We start from the raw sequence: 24,253 nt of genomic DNA, 5'->3' as shown, positions 1-24,253 counted from the left end.
GAGGTCATTCTGCCAGGTTTGAATCCTGGCTCCTACAGCCTCTTGGCTGTAGGACTTTGGGCAAGTGACCTCCACTTTCTTATTGATCAGGGTAAGGAAAAGCCCTCCATCCCAGGGCCACCGTGAGAATTAAATGAATTACTTCATGTGGGGTACCTGGAATGACTCCTGGGGCACAGTGAGACATCCATGGAGGTTATTATTAACCTCCTCCTATTACTAGTTGGGACCTCAAACAATGCCTCCCCCAAAGCCAGCAACTGAAATAGGTTTTAACATAAAAAGACACAATGTCCCCAGGTAACACTGGTTCCCCCGCTGGTCACTGGGCAGCTGACCAGTGCAGAGCAGTAGACCTCCTGCTCCCACCTCTCCACCAGTGTGGCCTCCTGGGGGCCCTCCAGGGCTGGTTCCCAGGACCCTGCCGGGCTTGGCGCAGAAGGAAGAGCGTGTACTTTGGTGCTTGCTTGCGTCCTGAGTCTGCCACCATCAAACCTGTCACCCTCCAGACAAATGAATTTCTCTGTGTCCTCAACTATAAAATGGAAAAGGATACCTGCGTTGCAATGCAATGTATAAAGCAATTAGCCCTGTGCCGGCATGCAATAAATAGAACCCATGAAGTTAAAAAAAACACCACCTTTCCCCAGGATTACTGCAAAACCACTCTAACGAATCAAAACACGCAAAACTGGTAGAGAAGAAGGAAGGGAGAAAGGTGAGGGTCAGTGTGATGTGAACAGGGAAACAGGGTCTTTTAAAGAAAGCCCCAGGTTTGGAACGGGCGGGGATGAGGAACTGACGCAAAATCCGTCCTTTCTGGTGTGTTTCTGATTCCCGGTAAGGACAATCGGGAACAAGGAGTGTTGACTTAAAGCCTGTACTGGGATCTGTTTGGGATCCACACGGAGCCTCCCGCATGTGACAGGTGAGCCTCACATATGACCTCGATTCCTGCACAGACTTTTATGCCTGTCCCAGACTGGTCAAATGGAGTGGTCCCTGCTTTGCCCCCATTCCTAGCCCATTCCTGACACACAGGAAGTTTTCAATAAATACTTGCTGAATTGTTGAATGAATACATGATCTCTTCTTAGCAACCAGGGTTGTTTGGTCTCAGCCAGAGGCCACGACTCTCTTCAACGACCATTCCTGGGAATTAAGTCCTCCTGATTTGCTCATCAAATAGGTCCCTGCCTAGGAGGGAATGATGCACACACGTGAGAGCTGCGTACTCTGCGCAAGTGAGGGCTCCAGCCTGACCTGGAGCATCGAGATCGGGCCACAGGAGATAAAGTTTGCTTCTTTTTCTCTTTTTCAAGTAAAAATAAAGCATAAGCGAACACACAAACACATGCTGGATCCGGAAATAATTTGGTAAGAGAGAAGACTGCGTAAAGAAGCAGATAAAAATGGCAACAGTCTTCCTCCTGTTAATTCAATGAGAAACCCATCCCGGTTCCTGAGAGACCCTCTCCTTCTCCCCCCGCCTCCCAACCCTGGTCTCTCTGGCTCCCTTTCCCTCCATCATTAGGAAAAAAAGAAAAACAAACCTCTGCTAACAAAAACCGAAAACAACCATCCCTGAGCGTTTTCAGAGCACAGACTCCTGGCAGGAACTTGGAAGGACAGGTGCCCCTCTATTCTTCGTGAGCCCTGCCCTCCCGCATCTCCAGGGCAGTTCTTGCCACGTGGCCAAGGGATAACATAGTCAGCCTCCCCTCCAGACTCATCACTCACAGAACCCATCATGGGTTCTGGGCAACCACGGCTACAGTTCTCCTGGGCTTCACTCACTTTGACGTTATCCTGTTGGGCACCCTTAAAAAAAAAATCATCTGTTTCATCATGCAGACCTAACCCAGAATACAATCAAATGTGGTTTTAAAATGTGGTGGTTTTCACATCAGAGGGAGGCAGCCCAGGAGGGAACACAAAGCCAGCCATGGAGGAGAGTCCTGGGTTCTGGTCCACCCACTAGCTGTGCCACTTGAGGCAGGTCACTTTGCTGTCTGGGCTCGGTGTTTTCATCTAAAACAAGGAGACTCATCCAGAGCATCTGCAGGTCTCCTTCCAGGATGACGATGTATTTAAAGCCAGGCGTATTTAGTGCATCAATTTCATCATATTTTATTGCTTGTGAATTACTAACATAATATGCCCTAACAGTTCCATTGCGGAAGCTAAATTAAAGGGCACTTCTTTAGTTTGGAAAGCTTTTTCTAGATTACTTTTCCAAATTATTATATTGGGTAAACCAAAAGTCCCTGTTCATCTATATTTAAAATGGCCACACATTTGTGTGTACCTTAACAAATAAGATAAGAACTGTGAGTGACATCTACAAGCACCTGGGGGATGTTTTCAGCATTTATGGTGACATAAAGAATAAGAACTGTGCTAATGTTTGTGTGTGGAGATTCACTGGTAACTTATCTTGCATGATAGATGCGTAGTGAGGCGGGGCGGATTCTGCACATAAAAGTAAAACATTCGTGATTTAGAATTTCCCAGCAATGAATACCAGAGACCAAGCAATCATGAAGGTAAAAGCACTTTTTCTTTGCAACTGTGATTTCCATCCAGAGTCGAAACAAGGTGACATTCAAGATGTTAGGAAACAAGGTCCCCTCCATTCCCACCTGGTTCTATGCCTCATAAACTCTCACTCATCCTCCCTCTCAACAGAGCTAAGTTCTCCTCTCAAAAGCCAGTTTCTACAGCAGAAATGACTGCAACACTGTAAATCAACCAGGCCTCCGCACAACTTTTAAAAAAGCTAGTTCTCCCCCCAGGACTGTTTATGGCTTTGCTCCATGAGGGATACGTGCCTAATTCCGGAGCCGCTGCTCTGTCCTTTCATCCATCTCCATCCTCCCCCTTCCCCCTGGTTCCTCCCTCCTTTCCTGTAAACACACGACCGTCATCCTGCAGAATGATTTGCTTGGCCGCAATGCAACGTCTATTCAAAGCCGCTCTACTGAATACAGACAACTTTAACTGGTAGCCGCATTTGTTACCTGCATTCTCTCCCCACTCTTCAATTTCTTAGCCTCCTAAGTCATTCCCTCAAGGGCTCCGAAACAACTCTAGAGCACCCCCGGACCCACCTCCCTCTGCCTCCATTACAGACTCTGCAAAGTGGTCCCAGCGAATGACAGGTCAACAGCTGCAAAACCTTGGGGTCATCTTAGGCCTGTCCTCTGAGTTCTAGGGTCAGACCGCTCCACGTCTACTCATTATGGCCACTCAGACGTTACACCAGCCGCGGCCCCTGCAGGGAACAGGACACTTGAAGGAGCCCTGGCGAGGATCCGCTGAAGGGACTCGGTACCGAGGAGCGGGATGAGTTCAGGGAGCCAGCGGCAGAAGGTGGTGCCCAGTGACAGCCAGTGAGAGCAAGGAGCCATTGCCACATCCTGATAAAGGTGTTAGAAGCTGAACTGCGACCCTCTCAAAAAGCTCATGTTGACGTAATTTAGAATGCGACCACATCTGGAGACGGGGTCTTCGTGATTACTTTTAAATGGGGTTATTCGGATGAACCCTAACCCCATGTGCATGACGTCCTTCTAAGCGTATTCTGGGCACATCCAGAGGGAAGAGGCTGTGAAGACACAGGCAGGAGAGGGCCATGGACCGGCTGAGGTGAGGGGACCTGGGACAGATCCCACCTGACTGCCATCAGAAGGAACCAACCCTGGAAACACTGTGAACTTCTGGCCTCCAGGAGTAGGAGACAACACATTTCTGTTGTTCACGTCACTCAGTGTGTGGTACACAACTTCGTTACGGCAACCAGAGCAAAAGAATACGAAGAGGAATGAGAAAGGAGCTGTCATAAGTAAACTGACAAGAACTACAGCTCTGGGAGCCAGGCCCACTGACAAACCACATCTCAGAAGGAGAGGGCTGGGGAAATAACCTTCCCAGCCTCTTCCCTGCCCTCTGACTTTCTGTCTCCCAACACCCTAACCAGAACCTGGAGGGCCGGGGAGCTTGGGTGACAAAGTCTGTAGTGGCCTCTTCCCAGGACACAGAGCAAAGCGTGAGTGATTCTGGAGGTGCAGGTGAAGAATATGCAACAAACATGGCTAGTACTTTTCTAGAATGTATCATGTTTAAAACAGACTATTTTTTCCCACCACAAACCTGCTTCTCCTTTAGTCCATCTCAATAAAGTAACTTCATTCTCCTGCACACTCAGGACAAAAAGCACGATGCCATCCTTGACTCCCTGAACACATTCTATTTGCCCCACCTTAGAAATTTCCAGAATCTGTTCCTTTGTGGCGCAGTGGCTTAAGGATCTGGCATTGTCTCTGCAGTGGCTCAGGTTGCTGCTGTGGTTCAGCCCTGATCCCCGGCCTGGGAACTTCCATATGCTGCCAGTGCAGCCAAAATAATAATAATATTAATAATAATTTCCAGAATCTAACTACCTCTTATTATCCCCACATAGATGCTTATCTCAGCGCAACCTCTGGTTTCCAAGCCTAGATGCAGCTATTTCCCTCCAGGACCTGCAGCCCAGGTTCCCTCGTTTCCAAAGCTGTGTCTGAGTGGGTGCCCATGCCAATCACGCATCATCATTAGAGGAAATCTCCCAGACCCAACACCTTCCAAGTAGGCAACCACTTCAGGGTAAGGGAGCCCACCTGCCTCACCTCCAGAACATGAAGCACGCATCCTCCCCCCGAAAGCTCCAGCCCTCCCACCTGATGGGCCTCCATCTCCAAAGCAGAGGGTCTCTGTCCCCGTGTCTCCCAGGCAAATTCCCCTCCATGGCATGAAAATTCATGCAAAAACATGAATTGGTTTCCCCCCTAAAGATTAATATATAGCCTTATTGTTTTCTCTCTATATGTACATAAGGCATTCCTACTGTAGAAAGTCAAGCAATTCAGAAAATTATAAGGAAGAATGTAAAAAAAAAAAAAGATTGCTGAACTTTTATCACCCTGAGAAATTCATTATTAATGTTTTTGTGGTTATGATTTCATACCTGTTTTAGGCACAGGCATATATATAAAATTTTATATAAATAGGCTCATATTATACATGCCTTTTAAAAAGTTCTAAATACCTTCTTCCGTATCTTCAATCTTTCCGTCTCCTCACCTCTCCCTTCCCCTTCTCCTGTCCCCTGGACTCCACCTCACCCCTGACCCAGGAACCAACCCCGTGTCCCTGGTCTTCCATGCTTCTTCGCACGCTCATAAGTCATGTGTGAATATTCAAGTGTATACATTGGGCTTTGGGGTAATTCATAGTAAAAAAAAAAATCTTGAATCCAAGATTTTTATAATGTGTCCTTATCTATATCTCCTAAGGAAACTCTCATGAGTCACCTAAATATGGGTTAGATATAACTCATTTTTTTTTCAATAGTTTCCTAACCATGGATGTACGGTATGGATTCAGCACAGAGTACTCAGCCGGGCTGTTAGGGAACATCCAGAGTGCTTCCGATTTGGTCCTCGCAGTGTTGTCATGTTCCTTTTCAAATTGGAATATTTATTTCTAAAGGAGAAATTTCCCCAAGGTGGACTGATTTAAAATATACGTGTGTTTTTAATAAGCTCAAAATGACTTAAAGACTTAAACATAAGACACCCTAAAACTCCTAGAAGAAATGGATAGAACACTGTAAATCAACTATAAAAATTTTTTTAAATGTGTGTTAAATTATTATAGATACTTCCAGATTGTAAGTCTCTAAAGTTGTAATAGTTTGATTTCAGAGTATAATATTAATGCTGCTCCGTGGTTAAAACTGAAAAATACTACACAATAGAGAAATGGAAAAATTAACAATTCACTGAAGGGTAATTCAAAACAGCTAATAAATATAATCAGTCTCACTGATCATAAGAAACGCAGATTAAAGAAATACAGATCATATCTCAGTCGTAAACTCGGGAACAAATGAAGAAAAAGAGTAAAAAGAATATTGGCATGCCTGGTGCTATACATGAGGTAAAAGGGCACTCCTTTAATATTTTAATATTAGTGTACTATCATGTTCTTTTTCTTTTTCCTTTTTTTTTTTTTTTGGCCACACTGGCAGCATATTTAAACATGTGTAAATTCTGAGGCCAGGGATCAAACCCGCACCATCACAGTAATAATACCTTACCCTTAACCTGCTAAGCCACTAGAAAATTCCAGGGATACTAGTCACTGTCTGTAATACGTGCCCCAAATATATTTTTCAATCTTTATCTGTGGACCTTTTATAGTATGTTGGGCCAAATTGAAAAGTTGCAAATTTTACATAATGTGTTTTTTCCTCAAAAACTTGCTTCAAAAAATATTGTTTACTCCTATCCTCTCCTAATTTTTCTTCTAAATTTTTTTGCTTTTCTTTTATCTTTACATTTGTAATATCTTTGGGATTTATTTTTATGTGTGATAAGAGATAGAGTACAATTGTAGTTTTCTTCTAGATGGAAAGCAAGGTACACTAATGTTTTTATTAAAACAATTATTTTTTCCCTTGCAATTGAAATGTCACCTTTGACATATGACAACTTCCCATCATTGCTTAGATCTACTTTTGACTCTCCATTCTTTTCCATTGGTCTTTTATGTTAGTAGCATATTGCTTTCATTGCAGTATCTCTGTAGTATGATTTGATCTGTAGTAAAAGATCACTGCTTTTATTTTTAATAATTTTGTTGATTATTCTCATTTAATCTTACATGCATTCTTTTTATAAAATTATGCTGAGATAATTACAGATTCACATGCAATTGTAAAGATATAATAAAGAAATCCTATGATTCCCTCAGTGGTTACATATTGAAAAATGGTACAGTATCACGGTCAGGATATTGACACCGATACAGTCAAAAAGTAGGACCTTCCCATCACAGCAAAGATGCCCAATATTGCCCTTTTAGAGTCACAGGCACTTGGCTCCCATTCCATTAACCACTGGCCACCACCTATCTCTTCTCCCTTTCTATACTTTTATCCTTCAAGAATGGCATATAAATGGAATCATGCAGCAACCTTTGGGGACTGGCTTTTTCACGCAGCATAATTCCCTTGAGATTCACCCAAACTGCTGCTGCGCCAATGCCCCCCTTCTTTTCACTGCTGGGTAGTATTCCACGGCATCAACAGATGGCGGTTCGTGGAACCATCACTAATTGGAGAGCACCTGGGTCACTTCCAGTCTGGGGCTACTACCAATGAGGTTAATTTGAACATTTACATACAGGTTTCTGCATGAATGAAAGTTTTCGTTTTCTAGAATAAGCGGCCAAGAGTATAAACCGTCAAACTCTTCTCCGGGCTGGATGTGCCCCTTTACAGCCCCACCCGCATCGGGGGCGTGATCCAGTTTCTCTCATTCTCACCCGCCTTTGGTGGTGTCATTATTTGTTACTGTAACCATTTAGATAGGTGGGTCATGATATCTCATTACGGTTTTAATTTGCATTTCCCAAATGGCTAATGATGTTTAACATCTTTTCATGTGCTTATTTGCCATCTGTATGTCCTCCTCAGTGAAATGTCTGTGTGTGTCTCTTGCTCGTTTTCTAATTGAATTTTTTTTTTTTAACTGTTAAGTTTTGAGAGGTCTTTATTTATTCAAGATACTCTTTCTTCGTCAAATAATGTGAATATTTGGCCCCGGTGTAGAGCTTGTTTTCTCATCTTCATTCATGGGTTGCTCTCAGAATAAAAGTTTTTAATTTTAATGAAGCAAATTTACTGATTTTTCTTTCATGGACTGTGCTTTTGGCATCGAATATAAGAACTTTTTGCCTGGCCTTAGATCCTGAAGATTTTGTTCCTTTTTTTCTTAAAAGTTTTATATTTTTGCATTCCACACATAAGTCTGTGATCCATTTTGAGATAATTTTTGTGTAAAGTATGGGCCGAGGTTGAGGTGCCCTCTTTCACCTGTGGACAAACAACTGCTCCTGCACCATAGTTGAAAAAGCCATTTTCCTCCATCAATTCTCAATAATCTATTGCTCCTTACAGTTCATATCCCTTTTACTTCACATCTTTTGTGATTTTTTTTTCTTTGCTTTTAAGTCTGATATATTAATAAAGCCACCCCTGCTTTCGTTTAAGTAATATTGCATATTCTGTATCTTTTTTCGGTCTTTACTATGTCATTATTTGAAGTGGGCTTGTTGTAGATAGCACATATTTTAGGTAATATGTCTTTTTTTTCCTTTTTCTTTTCTTTTCTTTTTTTTTTTTTTTTTGTCTCTTATCCTTTTGAGGGCCACACCCGAAGCATATGGAGGTTCCCAGGCTAGGGGATCTAATTGGAGCTGTAGCCACCGGCCTACGCCACAGCCACAGCAACATGGGATCTGAGCCACATCTGCAACCTACACCACAGCAACGCCTGATCCTTAACCCACTGAGAAAGACCAGGGATCGAGCCCACAACCTCATGGTTCCTAGTCGGATTCGTTACCCACTGAGCCACGACGGGAACTCCTTAGGTAATATTTCTTAATCCACTCTGCCAACCTCTATCTTTAATTGGTTCATTTATACCATTTATATTTAATATAGTTACTGACATGTTAGGACTTAAGTATGCCACTGACTTTTTGCTTTCTGTTTGTCCTTTGCTTTTTATTTCTGTCTTCTTTTTCCTCCCTTCCTATTTAGTACTTGCACATTTTTTAGAAGGCTATTTTCTCTGTTCATGGTGTTTCTGAGTATATCTCTTTGTATGGCTTTTATAGTGGTTGCTCTAGGGATTAGATGATGCAAACATTGCTTATCGCAGTCTGCTGGGGTCTACATGTTACCAGTTCAAGTAAAACACAGAAACCCTTCTCTTTCGATATTCCTTTACCCACTCCCATTCATGGTTGTCTTCAGTATTTCCCCTTCATACGTTAAAACCGCTTCTCACAGTATTCTAGTCTTTGTGCTAAAGTCAAATATAATTTAGTAAACTGAAGGGAAAAGGAAAATGTAACATATTTGCCTGTACTGTGGCCCTTTTGTTATTTCTTCCTTCCTGGTGTTCTAAGATTCCTTCTTTAATTATTTTTTTCTGTTTGGAAAACCCATCTCAGCCATCTTTTAGTTGTTATGCTATGACACTCTGGATCTTGTTTTTTGTTTTTTTTTTTGTTTTTTTTTTTGTCTTTTTGCCTTTTTCTAGGGCCACTCCTACAGCATATGGAGGTTTCCAGGCTAGGGGTCTAATCAGAGCTGTAGCCACCGGCCTACGCCACAGCCACAGCTATGGCAGATCTAAGCCGCGTCTGTGACCTACACTACAGCTCACTGCAATGCCGGATCCTTAACCCACTGAGCAAGGTCAGGGATCGAACCCGCAACCTCAGGGTTCCTAGTCGGATTTGTTAACCACTGCGCCACGACGGGAACTCCTGGATCTTGTTTATACTTTCTTTCTCTCTGCTTCTTCTAATTCTCTGTATCTATGTATCTACCTACCTATCTTATTGATACTGTTCCTCTAGAGAACCTTGACTAATAAAATGATTATTATCCACATATTTTTTTGTATTGCTAATCTGCTCCTTTCCTGGTCCTTTGGCTAAAGAGAAAAGGCTTTCGTTTGTCCTATTCTTGTCTAAGTCTGATGGGTTTTCTGGGTTTCTGGCTTCTTCAGTTACAAACCTAGGATATATGAGGCAAAAGAAAATCCAGGAAACTCACCACTGTGCTGCTCCGCTCCTTGGTTCTGAGGTCCCTCGCTGGCCTTTTTCACTCACCTTCCAGAATCTTCTTATGTTTGTCTTACATATCGTGCCCAGGATTTCCAGTTGTACTTAGAGGAAGGAATAGGGGTGTCTACTCCATTTCCCACAAAGGGGAATTCTCCCATGTACACTTTTAAAATCATGTTGTCTGATTTTAAAAATTGGGGCATTTACTGAAATTGCACGTAACTAATATTTTAACTTTTGAGGAATCTATGTGCTGTTAGGAAGAAGAAATGAATACTGCATGGGCACAAAACATCACAGGTATCCTACATGCCCCGTAGCTGCTAACATGGTACTGAGAACATTCTAGGCACCTCATAAAAACTTGCAATTTAAGGTGTTTGTTTCCAACTGTTGAGTTATCATTCTGATCCTGTTTCTTTGAGCGCTTCTCCATATTAACATGTGCTGAGGCAATCATTTGGAAATAAGTTTGTGGAAAGCATCCCCAAGTGAGTTTTACTAGTATCTTTTCATCCATATGCAGACTCGGAAATCAAGCTGGAAACAATAGAAGCAGAAAGAAACATAGGACTTGTCTACAGATCCTTGGCAACCAACTGGCCGCCCACTCAGGTAGGCTTGGTAGCTAACCTGGCCACCTCTGGAAAACTTCCAGGCAATATCCCCAGGGGTCCCAAGTGACACAAAGGTGTAAAAATAGGGAACAGAAGGATCAGGGTAATGCGGAAATAAGTCAACACTTGGATTTTAACTCTCACTTGTAAAAGTTTCTCTATAATAACATTTCACTCTCTTATCTCTTCTCAAAGGCAGTGTTCTAGCTGCTGCTTCTTTTTTATATTTTCTGTGCATCTTTCAATGCGATGATCAGAAACTTAGAGAGTCGGAATTCCTGAGCAGAGACTCTTCTGCCAAGGCCTTGCATATGTCGTGTCTAGTTCGACTCTCTATTCCAGAGGTAGAAAATGAACCCCTCACGTATCTATTCCCTAGAATATAAAAACCACTTCACTGCCAGTCTTGTCACTTGGAAAGTGTTAATTGGCATTAGTTGGAGGAAGATCATCTTGGCCTTCGTTAATATTGTGTCCCAGTTCTTTTTTCGCCACAGAGAAAACACTGTTATAATTGAAAGGCAGCTCCACAGCTTCCCAGGTAGGGATGAGAGAAGTATTGCTAATTTGCTCAGTGTCGCACCTGCTTTGTTCTTCATTAGACTGAAGGGGAAAGTCCAGGCTTCCGGGGAGCCTGCAGGGGCAAAGATGTGTTCCTGGCCCTAGCTGTTGCCTAAGGACCCAGGCAATCCCAGAGGGCAAAGGACAGTCCTTACCAAAAGCCTTCACAGTAAAGTGTCATCATTCTTTCCTTGTGATAAAAAGCTGTTATTCTAAATTCCTTCCTTCATTGAAATACTGAGCATCTAGGACGTGACAGGCACTACCCTAGGCACTGGAGGAAGGGCTGAACTCGAGAGACGGCTCTTCTCTTGGGATCACCTACATGCTGCTGGGACAGATGTGTGATGTCATTTCACTTACTAATAAGAGCTACAAAGAAATGCAATGCCGGGACAGTGGTAACGATGGGGCAGGCATGTTATTTTTCCATAGGGTGTCCAGGGTAGCCTCTTGGAGGGGCGACATTTGAGCAGAGGCCTTAATGAAGGGAGGAAGCAAGCAATGCGAGGTTCTGGGGGCAGAGATTTCATGGTGAAGTACAGAGCCGGGACAGTGCTGGGTGTATCTGAAAATCAGCAAGGCCAGTGCAGTACCTGCCTGACACCAGGCAGGAGGCCCCCTGCTTCAGAGAGCCTTGCATATCACACCATGGAAGCATTTTGGCTTGCAAAAAAGACAAATTAATTAACTTGTCAAATCCTTTTTCTCAGGAATCGTGAACACAATTGATTCTTACATAATGAAGGTTGTTTCTCCGTAGCATGAGTTATCTGTTTTCTTGCTTCTCTTCCCATTCCATTTCCTGGCTCTCGCAGTGTGCACAAATTAGGGAGGTATTTGCAAGTTACATAGGGAACCCGGGAACATTCTGCAATATTAAACAATGCCTACTTCTCCTAAATTTGTATATATGCAGGGTCCAGATGTAACAAGTGTGAAGCATGATAATGTAACTAGATAAATATTAAACTCTAGAGTTATGCATACTTTATAAAATAGTGAATAATAGTTAATTTTCAAAAAATTAAATTTTCAGCTTTACTAATTTTATTTATAATCTTAATTATAATTTATATTTGTCTTTTAATCTTAATAGACAATTTGACTATTTTAGAAGGAAACTAAACTTCAAAAACATAAAAAAATGCTTTAATCTTTTAATTTTATTTTTATTAAACACCCAGATATTATGCAATGATAATTAAATTCAGATGTCCGATATTTTATAGACCTTCAATTACATAAATCCATAAACTACAGATTCACACTTCTATTTTGTTTTTGTCATTAGAAAGGTATACTTGCCAAAATGGGAGACTATATTTTAATATTTTACTAGCTTTATTTATAATTTTTAATATTCAGATATATGAGCTTTTTGGTCCTCAGTTTTTCCCCTCTTGCCTGGGTCCCACAGAGGTTAGAGAAGAGGCTGGGCCAATGAACCTAGGGTCCTGGCTGGTTCACAGACATGGGGTCATGGTAAGAAGTTGGGCTTTGATGCCAAGTTTGGTGGGAAGTCATTAGACGGTTCTGAACTGGGTAGGCGCCAACTGGAAGTTCATCCCGATGGTGCAGGACCAATTCAGCTTTGATGTTTTTGGAAACCAAGGTCTCAGAGGAAAGATGTCCCCACCTCCCACTCCATTCTTGACTATAATCATGAGAACTATCATTAAGTGTCATAGGGATTTTCCCAAATCATCTCAGATCATACCTTCTTATTCGAGGAGTGGTCTGGTTCATCCCACACACGAGGCCACGCTGAAGTGTAGCAGAGCTGCTTTGGGTCAAGAAGGAATTTCCCTGGTACACAATTTCCTTTGGGGAGGCCCGGACGTTGCTCAGGCAAACAAGGTAGAGAACAGACTGGCCAGGATGAATCCATGCTATATTCAGACGGCATATTCTCTCTAATCCAACAGTCTGCTCTGAATCTTGGCTCCCCCACTTTCAAGCTGTACGACCTTGAACAATTTACTTGACTCTTCTCTATCTCTAAGGAGGTTAATGATGGTATCTGCCTCATAGGATTGTTGTGAAGATCAAACAAGCAAAAAAAAAAAAAAAAAAACAACCCAAAGCTTCATGTGAAATTTAGGATAGGGCTGAGCACATCCTAATTAAACACTAAAAATACTATTTATCCTTATTTTCATCTTCTTGGCTATCAAGTGATAATGACTGAAAAGACCACATTTCAATTCTGCGAATTTTTTAATTAAGCCATTCATGAAGAAATAAGCTTTTCACAATTTGGCAGAGTATTCAGGCAGGGGCTGCCTAGTTATCGTTGGGGAAGATTGTAGAAGTAAGCACAGCCTAAGAGGAAAGGGGATTTCATGGGCTCTCTTCTGGTGTCAAGATTCTATGATTCTACTATGAATTCAGCTTCCTAAGGGTGCTGCAGCCTCACAGAGTTTATAATCTCACAGGAGAGATTAAACCGACGGTCACAAAGCAGATAACAAAGAGAAGGCGACTGGTGAGCGGCACTGAGGGTGAAAGGTTCGTGGACGGGTCCGTGAAGCGAGCAGGTGAGAAGCCTTCATGGACAGGTGGGAGTTTCCTCGACTCGGAACAGAGAGATACACTGGCTGGGAAGAGAAGAAGGAGGGACGGAGCTTCGCATCTGTGCGCCCCTGCTCCCCCTCCCTCCACCCCAGCTGTTCATGCTGCATCCAGAGCAGCTTCTCCCTGCAGCTCCCAAGGGACAGGGGCCTGGGCTTTGAGGAACACCTGGGATGCCTGAGCACAGAGGTGGGTGGATCCGCCCCCTCACACTGAGGTTTGGCCAACACCTCATTCCACTTATCCTTGGGAACTGCTTTGCTCCCGTTACTGACAGTGCTGCAGAGAACTTGGGACTCAGAGTGTGGTCCAAGGATCAGCAGTTTGGGGTGGTTCGAAATGAAGCATCTCTGGCCTGAAACCTACTGAACCAGAATCTGCATGTTAACAAGAGCCCGGGTGAGCTGTATGCACAGTGATGTGTGAAACACACCTTGATAACAACAGTGGTTTCCAAACCTGGGATTGCTGAGGGAGACACTACCCGAGGGACAGACACCCAGGTCCCACCTCAGGGGACCTCTGAACCAGAGCGGCCAGAGATGGGCTCCGACTCTTTTAAAGATGTAAGTTAAAAAACTGGGAGCAAATAGGATCATCCATGTGGCTTGGAAACCATGGCTTTAGTGGAAGGCCCAGGTGTAGTCCAGACACCCAGAACTCACAGAATCACCAACTAGCATGAAACAGTACCAACTGTGGAGGGAAAAAAGCCCAAATGATTATGGAGACCAACAGAAGTCACTTGAGCTCCCTGTGGGCCTGCTGAGGGCTCTTTGTAGGACTTGCAAGGTTCTTTCCTCCTCTGTAAAGTGGGGGTTTTGTAAACCTGTCTCAGTGAAATAAAGCTCTTTAATTCTTGCTCGTGTTGATGAGCTGGACGTAGCTGTTGACTTCTCCCTAGAATGTTCTCCCCCCGGATACCCACATGGATCGCCACGGCGCTCCTTCAGCTGCTCAAGCATCACCTCAGCCTGGTCCGGCTCTCCTGACTTCCCCACGTTAAATAACACAACTTGTCACCATCGTCGTCACCGCTGTTTACTTTTTGATACCTTTTTATTCTTCTTAGCGTTTCTCCGTGCCTGCTATTTCAGATCTCGATTTCATGACTGTCTCCTCCAACTAAATTTTACGATCCACAAGAAAACATCTTAATCTTTTTCTTCAGTGTTATGTACCCATTGCTAGAACAGTGCCAAGCAAGCATAGAGTTGGCATCGGTAAATATGTACTGAATGATTGAATTAATCAGTGCAAGTATTCCTGATCGAAAGCTAGTGCGTCTCTTCAGTATACCACCCACGTGTTGCCTTCTATGCTAAGTCAAGGTACAGAAGCAACCTAAGTGTCCAGCAACAGATGTATGGATAAAGATGTGATATGTGTGTGTGTGTGTATAGTATATAGGTGTGTCTACACACACACACGCACACACACACACATATATACTGTAAATATATACATACACACACAATGGAACACTGCTCAGCCATAAAAAAAAAAGGAAAAAAGAACAAAATTTCGCCATTCGTAACAACACGGATGTACCTACAGAGTACTACACTAAATGAATTAAGTCAGAGAAAGACAAATACTGTATGATATCATTTATATGCGGAATCAAAAAATACAATAAACTACTGAATAAAACACAAAAGCAGACACACAGATATGGAGAAGACACTAGCGGTTACCAGCACAGAGAGGGGAGGCGGGAGGGAGAAAATGGGGGGACATGGTTTATTATGGGATTGTAAGAAATCACGTGTGTCAAACTTTTAAAAATTGTAAAGCACCATACCATTTAAAGAATCTCTTGATAAAACATTTTAAAAATGAAATTTAAACATAAAAATGAAAAGCTATTGGCGTCTCTTCAATACACTACTAATGCACTGTCTCCTATGTGAAGTCTTCCCGACAGACCTCAGCCCCATAGAGAATTAAGCATCTCCTCCTATTATTCATGAGTCAGAATATCTCTTTCAACTTCTCTATGGACTGGGCTCCTCAAGAGCAAGACCATCTGTAACTCATCTTTATGCCACCCGTTCTGGTGCTTGCTCAATGAAAAATTAGCAAATTTTCCCACCACAAAAGATGTGCCCATATACAGAGTCAACAAAAAGGTTTTTCTGATTCCAGAGCTGTGGCTTAGGAAAAGGGCACAGAAGAAAACAAAACAGACCTTCCCAAAGAGCTGATGGCTTCCCTTCCTGAGCTCATGAGGTGAGACTGCTTCCCTCTCTCACGACCAAAATGAAAGCCCACTGTCTTAATCAGGAAGAGTGATGCCAGCAGCTTAGAGAAGGACCAGGGAGACTGGATACTGCCAAGGCAAGAGCAAAGTCCAGAACCAAAGAGAAGCCCGAGGACTGGCCCCCAGAGCAATACTGCAGCCTCTGAGTCTTCAGTACAAGGGGACCAAGTGCATCTACCTTGGAGCAGATCTACGGCTCAGTCTGCTATAGGAGAAGCAGGCAGAGGACACTTACGTCCCAGCGCCCAAGCTGCTGTGCTAAATAATAAAGGGAGAAAGAAGACAGAGACTCCAGTTGCTCTTTGCCTGCCAAGCTCTTCAGCCCTCACAGCAAAGGCTGCCAAGCCTGTCCTTACCCGGGACTCTGCCAGGCCCAGGAAGCCCTCTGTCCACGGGGCAGCGAGTCTCGGCGGGACGGCAGTGTACCCTCACCTGCAAACATGCTTCAGTGACAGTTCAAAGACCTGCATGTCAACATGTCAAGGACGGGTCGAGACCTACTGATGCTGTTTTACAATCTGTCTTTACCAAATCTTTTTGTTTAAAACAACTCGAGTTTTCTTTCCTTTTGAAGAACATGTTGTATTTCGTATCCTGAAAAAGTCGTTTGCAGTCTTACTGAAGGATTTCTATTTAAATAGATTATTTCTCGTTGCCATGAGATGAAACCCATTTCCTCAGTTTTTTCCCTGCGGTCAATATTGACTGACCACCCAGGTGCTAGACACCCTGTAAGCACAAAGTGGGGTTTCTTTTTAGCGGGGGGACCTTCTCCTGCAGAGACGTGGGGATCTGCCAGGACGCTGCCAGGGAGAACTTAATGTTGGTAAAAATTAAGGAGGGACGTGGGCATCATCCATCATTAATTCCAAAATGCAGACAATTTCTGGGCTTCTGCTATTTATACACCTGCCACAGATAAACCCTTTCTTTCTGGTCGTCACTCATCACATCCCAAGTGAGGTCATGAAACAAACCCGCGTCAAGCCTGAGGAGGGAGAGACACCCTCTGCCCTGATTGCTTGCGAATGAGCTGATGAACATTCAGTTGCTGTCCCCCATTTAATTAATTCTGATGGGCTATTGATGTAGCACAACTGTTTGTCCTAATAATGAGCTCCAAAATTAGACCGGCTGCAACCCACTTAGACAGCTGCCACGGAACATAAGCATTTGAAATGCTCTTGGTCAAGGCAATGGGGTAGAAATGGCTGGAGATCAGCAGCAAGTTCCCATGAATTTATGTCACATGAGTTTTATTTTTCCATTTCAAGCATCGTTAACATACCAGCAGTGATGACCGCAAGAATCATTAGTTACTAGCTGTGGAGTGAGACTGCGACTTCCTGTCAACAGAGCAAGGAAAAAAATGCAGCCTGAAGTGTGCTAATCGTGGAGTCGATATAGCAACAGGCGTGGAACAATTTAGGTCAATTCCTTGCAATGTTTAATTAGACTAATATCTCTGTTTGCAATTAATAGCAGATGTGACAAGCTAATGTGTCCATGCACAGACAAATTAACCTCTGCCCATCAGCTGCTGGGATCTGTGAGAAAGCTGCCATGTTTTGCTTCTATCCATCCGAGTCTAAATAAAACTGCAGGATAATTATAAACATGGATGTTAATAGAATATACACTTCCCATGAAGTACTGCGCACGGAAAACCATTTTTCAGGCGGGCTTTTAACGACAACAACAGAAGTGACATCTGTGTCACCCCTTGTATAAGATTTGATCACATAGATGTTTTCACTTCCCTGATGATAGAAACGATTCTGTAATTTTTCCAACTGTCGTAAAAGAGGTCTATCTGCTTCTAACGCCATCAAGGCTTACGTCGTTGAAATTTGGTGTTATCTCCTCCAAACAGAGGTTTCTACAGCATAGCTGGAAGCTAAGCCTAGTTCCCTACTTCAGTTAACGGCTGTTACCCAATCCTGAAGGGAGAACTCGGGGAATAGGACGTTTTCACAGTGGGGGACTTTCCACAAACGGAGATTCTGCAGATCGGTTTTGTGGGGTCTGGAAGGAGCTCAGGGTCAGGATGGAACCGTCGGTTCTTGCCCTCCTCCTAACCTTCCTTCAAACAGCCCTACCTGCCCCACCCACGGGGAAGACACCCAGACGGCCCCGGAGCCGAGCCATCTGGCCTTCCGGGGTGAGAGAAGAATTAGGTCTTGATTCTTGGTCTCTGGATGGTTGGCAAGGAGCCAGAGTGGTTGCAGGGCTTGCGAATGGCCATCTCTCAGGGGCATTTGGGCTGGAGTCAGAGACGCTGTTAAAGAGGTGACATCAAGGAGTCAAACTCCTTCCCGCCCTGAGAGCTGAAGCCCGTTCCCACAAGCCTCCCAGCATCTCCCATGCTCCTGGCCCGCTTTCACTCTGCCGGTGACCCTTGAATTTACTGGGAGACTGAGTGGTGTGGAAAATGCCCTGTTAGGTTTAATCAGAATCCAACGACACACCCCCGCTTGAGTGTGCAGTGTTTATGCGGACAGGTCTTGAAAATCAGCCATGTAGAAGCTGTACTTGGGTTGGAAACTCTCACAAGTCAAAACTCCTGCCAAGTAAAGAAGCCCAGCTCGAGACAGCAAAAAGCCCAGAGCTGATGGGACACGTGTGATTGCAAAAAGGAGAATGCCCCTGGGATTATTTAGTCTCGAGAAGAGAAAGAAAGAGGTCACTTAATGTCTCTTTAAATATAGGAGGGATTATTATTCAGAAGCTGTATCCACATGTACAAACATTTCTCTACTGAGGATAGAACGGGAAACAACGGGCTTTAGCGAGAGAAGGCAGAGATATATGTGTATAAAGAGGGGCTTCCTGACACTTGGGGTTATAAAGCACCTTAATGGGATCCTAGAGAGCCTGGCGAATCCACTTCCCCACAGAATTGTACGAACACGACAGACACCTCTTGGTAAAAATGGTTTAGATAAAACCTCCCTGGAGGTTGGGGGATGGATGAGACGACTTCTCGGGGGCCCTTTCAGCCTATGTGTTTATCATTTTAAAACTGGACTACAACCCTTTTTCAGCTAAGCCTTATCGGGTAAACTAGAAGCTATATCATTCCTTCTCCCCACGTCCCAAGCCCTGTCCAATCTCATTTTCTCAGTTTATCCCTTGTTTTGCTGATGCCTGCCTGACACCTGCTTTCTGAGTGTGGTGTGCACATTGCCTCGGCATGCTGTCGGGCCCACAGACACGGTCAGAGATGGTGGGACATGTACATGGACAGAGAAAAGATGGTTTCTTAGCGCTGGGGGGAGGCACAGTGAGCTCCCTGCACTTAGAAAAGTCCTCTCTCCCAAAGCAAGCCCGACTTGAACAATTTTTTTAACGCTGACTTAAATCCCAGTTCAAGATATCAAAATATTTTGCTTTCATAGGGGATTCCTTATGTCATTGCACAGATGGTTTGATCTTCCGCAGACTGGGGGTTCCTTTGGAGTCCCGCATCCCGTTTACTCACCGTGCCATTCTGAATGCCTCGCGCTGGTGCAGACCCGCGGTGGCCGCCCTGGTCCTCTGTAACCCGGACGCAAATGTGAGAGCACGTGAATGATGCTTGACAACTTGAAGGGCTCTTCTGAAACCCGCGCTTTGCCAGCTCCAGATGGTTGCTTGTCTTAAATAATTCAGAGTTTAAAAAAGGCATGTTGGCTTTCCGGGACATACCCTAATAAGAGAAGGTGGAAAATGAAGAGTCTGAGATTTACAAGGCCAAGAAATTAGTTTAGGTCACCCAAGAATTATTCAGCGTCATTTGAAAAATAATTCAGTATCTAAACTGATTGCCAGCAGGAGAAACTCCGCTATATTATATAGAAGCAACACAATCATCAGCTTTAAATTTAAATAAGACCACCGTAGATGCAAGATGCATAGGGCTTACATGGATAGAAAGGCATACGCAAATAAATAAAACAATTCCTAACGTAAGGCACACTTTTGCTTAGGGAATAGTAAGAAAATCTTCAGCCGTCGAGTCATGTATGCAAAATACTGTCACTTTAAAAATTGCTTTGATTAAATGCCTTTTGAGCTCCCATTTGGTAGGATGTGGGAACCAGAATCTCGGGCTATATCAGGTCTCCCCTGCATTTCCTTGGGAGACGGTGATTCCTAGGATATTTGCGGGATGTCAAAGCATCAGTCAGGAGCATCTGGTCCTCAATATCATCTAATATCCAGGCTGACATCCACCCACATGTCTGCGGTCCCATCTGGTCTTTGGTCATCAGCCCTCCTATATCTCTCCTTGTCCCTGGTCCACAGCTTCTTCGGGAGTTAGCTCAGTGAGCTGCTCTGGCTTAGTCGCTTTCCATCTGTGTGACCACAGATGGGACACTGAACTTCTCTGGGCCTCTGCGGCAGTATCTGCCACATACAAGGACCTATGTCAATGTCAGGAACTATAAGTGTTCAAAACATAATAGTTACCCTTCTTTTCCCTGTTTCTTGGATTCAAGCAGTCATAGCACTGATATACCTCTTTGCTCTTTCGGTGTCAAACACTATTCACCATGGCACTCCAGCACTCAACATCTATAAACCCATTTAATCCTCAACACAACAATCCCATGGTTTATCATTTACCTCATTTTACAGACAAGGACTGAAGCACGAAAAGGTTAAGTAAGGAATTTGCCCAAAAGCAATATAGTTAGAAAAGAACCCAGACAGCCTGCTCCAAAAACTACTTTTTTAAAGCATCAGATAAATTGTTTTTGTTTGTTTGACATGTAGCCTTTTAATTTTAGATGAGTTTTTATACTCCTGCACCTGCAGCACTTGGATGTTCTCAGGCTAGGGGTGGAATTGGAGCTGTCGCTGCCAGCCTGAACCACAGCCATAGCAATGTGGGATCCGAGCCATGTCTGCAACCTACACCGCAGCTCACAGCAACGCCAGATCCTTAATCCACTGAGGGAGGCCAGGGATGGAACCTGCATCCTCATGGATACCAGTCAGGCTTATTTCTGCTGAGCCACGATGAGAACTCCTACACTCCTGATCTTTAAAACAGTGCATGCTGCTAAATAAAATTACAGACAATACTTGAGTGACCTTAGGGTAGATTGTCCTTCCTAAGCAAGACAAGGATGGTATAACCCATGAAGTGAAAGATAGAATAACTACATAAAAATTAAAAACTTCTAGGTAATCATAAACCAAGTTGTAAGACAAAAGACAAACTAGGAGACAATACTTGCATTATAAATATAGACAAATAGTTATATGTCATAATATATAAATTAAGAAAAAGGAAAACACTAACTGAAAAATTGATACTATAGAGAGGCAAGTATGAGAAAAAAAAATGTATACATGTATGTGTAACTGGATCACCATGCTGTACAGTAGAAAATTGACAGAACACTGTAAGCCAGCTATAATGGAAAAAAATAAAAATCATTATATAAATAAAATAACTTTTTTTTTTGACTTTTTGCCTTTTCTAGGGCCACACCCACAGCATATGGAGGTTCCCAGGCAGGGGTCTAATCGGAGCCGTAGCCACCAGCTTACGCCAGAGCCACAGCAACACAGGATCCGAGCCACATCTGAGACCTACACCACAGCACACGGCAACGCCAGATCCTTAACCCACTGAGCAAGGCAACCTCATGGTTCCTAGTTGGATGCGTTAACCACTGAGCCACGATGGGAACTCCTAAAATAACTCTTTAAAATAAAAAAATAGAAACAAATAACCAGTGTGTATGAAAATATGCTCAATCTCATTAGCAACCAAGAAACAACAAGTAAAACAAAATGAGATACCGCTTTTTACCCACTGGACTATCAAAAAGAGAAAAAAATAAAATCCAAGATAGCAAATGTGTGGGCAAAATAATATTTTTATTTGATATTATAGAAGTATAAATTGCAATGGCACTTTTGGAAAGAAACTTGGCAGTACCTATCAAATTTTAAGATGTATTTTGATTTAGCAATCTACTTCGAGGAATCTAATCTACAGAAATGTTCTACATCTATCCAAAGCTATAGGTACAGGATATTCGCTGCAACACTACTGGAAATAAGGGCAAAAAAAAAATGTAAATCAAAATAAAGGGGCAGCTTTACAATTTAATAATAAAAAGGAAGTGGAACTTTTTGCCCTGGCCTGAAAATATTGCCGACAGCATTGTTAAGAGTTTTTTGTGGAGTGAAGTGAATGGTATAATCCCATTTATAAAAACCCAAACTACTGCCACACACAATGATAGGAGGTAAATATTATGATATCCCTTATACACAAACACACCTTAGATAAATTTACAGGGATGGATCTGGAAGGACAGACACTACATGGTTGACAGCAGTTACGGTAAAAGAAATCATACACACGTGTCTCACAGGAACAGCACATGAACTAGAATTTGCCCAATCCCTTATCTGCAAAGGAACCTACTGTCAGCACAGTGCTGGCCAGTGTCACAGTGGGCTTTGATTTTGAGTCGGTAACATTTTACATTGTCTGAATTTTTACGATGCACATGTAATCCATTTAGTATGCATTTTTAAGATTTTTTCAGAAATCAAATACAAAGACAATAAAACAAAAATGTATTCCTAAAAACATACTGTGGTGGGTTTTTTTTTTTTTTTTTAAAATCAGGTCTTAATCTTAACCTGAAACCTCCCAATTTTACCTGATTTGGAAAAAAGGTTTTGTAGGTAGGATTCAGTTAAGAATTCTGGATGATCCCAGCGGGCCCTAAATGAAATCACGTGCATCCTTATCCAAGGCAGACAGAGAACTGATGACACACAAAGGGGAAGGTGAGGTGAAGGTGGGCTGAGGATGCCGGTCTTGCAGATTCGAGGGATAAGACCGCCAACCAAGGAACGCTGGCAACTACCAGAAGCAAGAAGGAGCAAAGGGCATACTACCCCTGCCATCCCCAGGGAGCCTGGTCTTGCCAAACCTTAATTCTGACCCAGGGTTACTAGTTTCAGAATTCTGGCCTCCAGAACAATGAGATAATAAACTCCAGTTGTTTTAATCCACCACATCAGTGGTAAGTTGTTACAATGGCCACAGGAAGCTATACATGAACATTCTAGAAAATTTAGAGAAATGCATAAATGCACGTAGAAAAAAAAACTCACTTGTAATCCTACTGCCCAGGAATGATTGTGAACTTCTGGCGAATTTCTTTCTAAATCTTTTACTTCGAAAATATGAATATAGACATAATAATTCTTTCATATTTTCAACTTTACTGAAGTGTAGTTGATGTCGTTGAAACAACTTGGTGAGTTTGGACATGTGTGAAAAAAGCACCACAATCAATACACAAATATTTTCATCAGTCCCCTAAACTTCCCCACACCCCTTTGTGGCCCATCCCTCCCCAAACCTCTGTCCCCCACTTTCTAAAACTATAGATTAGACCGTATGTTCCAGGATTCTACATATGTCCTCTGTATCTCTCAGATCACTTGGCTATTGATCTTGAGATTCATCTGTTGTGTCGTTCATTCCACGTTATTACTGAGAAGTATTTGATTATAGGATGCACCACAACTTGCTAATCCATTCAAGTGGTGACAGACATTTGGAATTCCGGATTTTGGTTATTACAGAGAAAGCTCTTCTATGTATTTGCATACAAGTCTTTATGAGGATATAGGATTTTATTTCTCCTGGATTACATACCTAGGAGTGAAATGGCTGGGTCACATGTGGGTGTGCGTTAATTTTTTTAAAAAGTTACCTAAAGGGTCTGGCCAGGAGGTGCCCTCTACCCTGCTCCCAAGAGTCCCGTATGGACTCTCACACTGAGTAAGTCCTTTGACTGCAAGGTTCTTAATCAAGATCACTTAGATGGGCTTCGGGGAAACCAGGGAACCCTGTGAAGCTATACACAGAGTTGTTGGTGCGAAGGTTTGCAATATGCATCTATTTCCCAAAAAGTGGCCGTGCCCTCTCCCAACACGTTACAAAGCACCCCCTACAGATAAAGGTTACGCTTAGGTCACCCTGGCTGGGACGAGAAATCCAATGAATCAACGGGTATTTACTTGTGGAGCACAGGCAGGGAAAGTCACGGCCAACAGTATTACCAGCTAGGGAAGTGGTAGAAAAGTCTACACAGGGAATGTGGGAGGAAGAGAGAGAGCTATAGTCATTGAGGAGAGAAAGGGAGAGTATCGGGTCCTCAGGGAAAATTTTAAGGAGGCGGGACAGGACCTGAAAGTTGAAGGATGACTATTTCTAGGATTTGCTCTCAGGTATAAACAAGAATGAAAGCCTTGGCTCCTGGGGCTCAGTTCAGGATCAGGGGGTGACCAGACAGCTCTGGCCATCAGATGACCATTAAATGCAACTTGCCCGTTGTCCTGTTGGGTCATCAGCATTCAGCAAGTACCACAGCACAAAGGGAGAAAGGAGTTACATTGAAGCGACGATAAAAAGAGCACAGCGAGCAGAAAATAAAATGCCTTGAGTGTATTCTGCAGACTCAAACCTACTAATCGATCTTTCTGGCTCTACATGGAGCCAGCAGAGGACATAACACACACCCGA

General features: G+C 43.2%; 1 long non-coding RNA gene across 5 annotated transcripts in view; it reads right to left on the bottom strand.

Annotated features, from left to right (window-relative positions):
* The window catches only part of LOC102158810 (uncharacterized), a 349,547-nt gene that overhangs the window by 57,962 nt on the left and 267,332 nt on the right, over positions 1–24,253 (bottom strand). For all 5 annotated transcript variants that reach the window (XR_014844843.1, XR_014844842.1, XR_002343784.2 and 2 more), the window contains one exon: positions 19,184–19,390. This is a non-coding gene — a long non-coding RNA (uncharacterized LOC102158810). The remainder of the gene's footprint in view (positions 1–19,183; positions 19,391–24,253) is intronic.

This window comes from Sus scrofa, chromosome 4 (genome assembly GCF_054392235.1).
Source record: "Sus scrofa isolate SSC_HxYL_T2T_F1_AM1 chromosome 4, Sscrofa_HxYL_maternal_Yorkshire_Landrace_v2.0, whole genome shotgun sequence".
Classification (NCBI taxonomy): Eukaryota; Metazoa; Chordata; class Mammalia; order Artiodactyla; family Suidae; genus Sus; species Sus scrofa.
The sequence above is the reverse complement of the archived record's forward strand: the minus strand, read 5'-3'. Positions and strand labels throughout refer to the sequence as shown.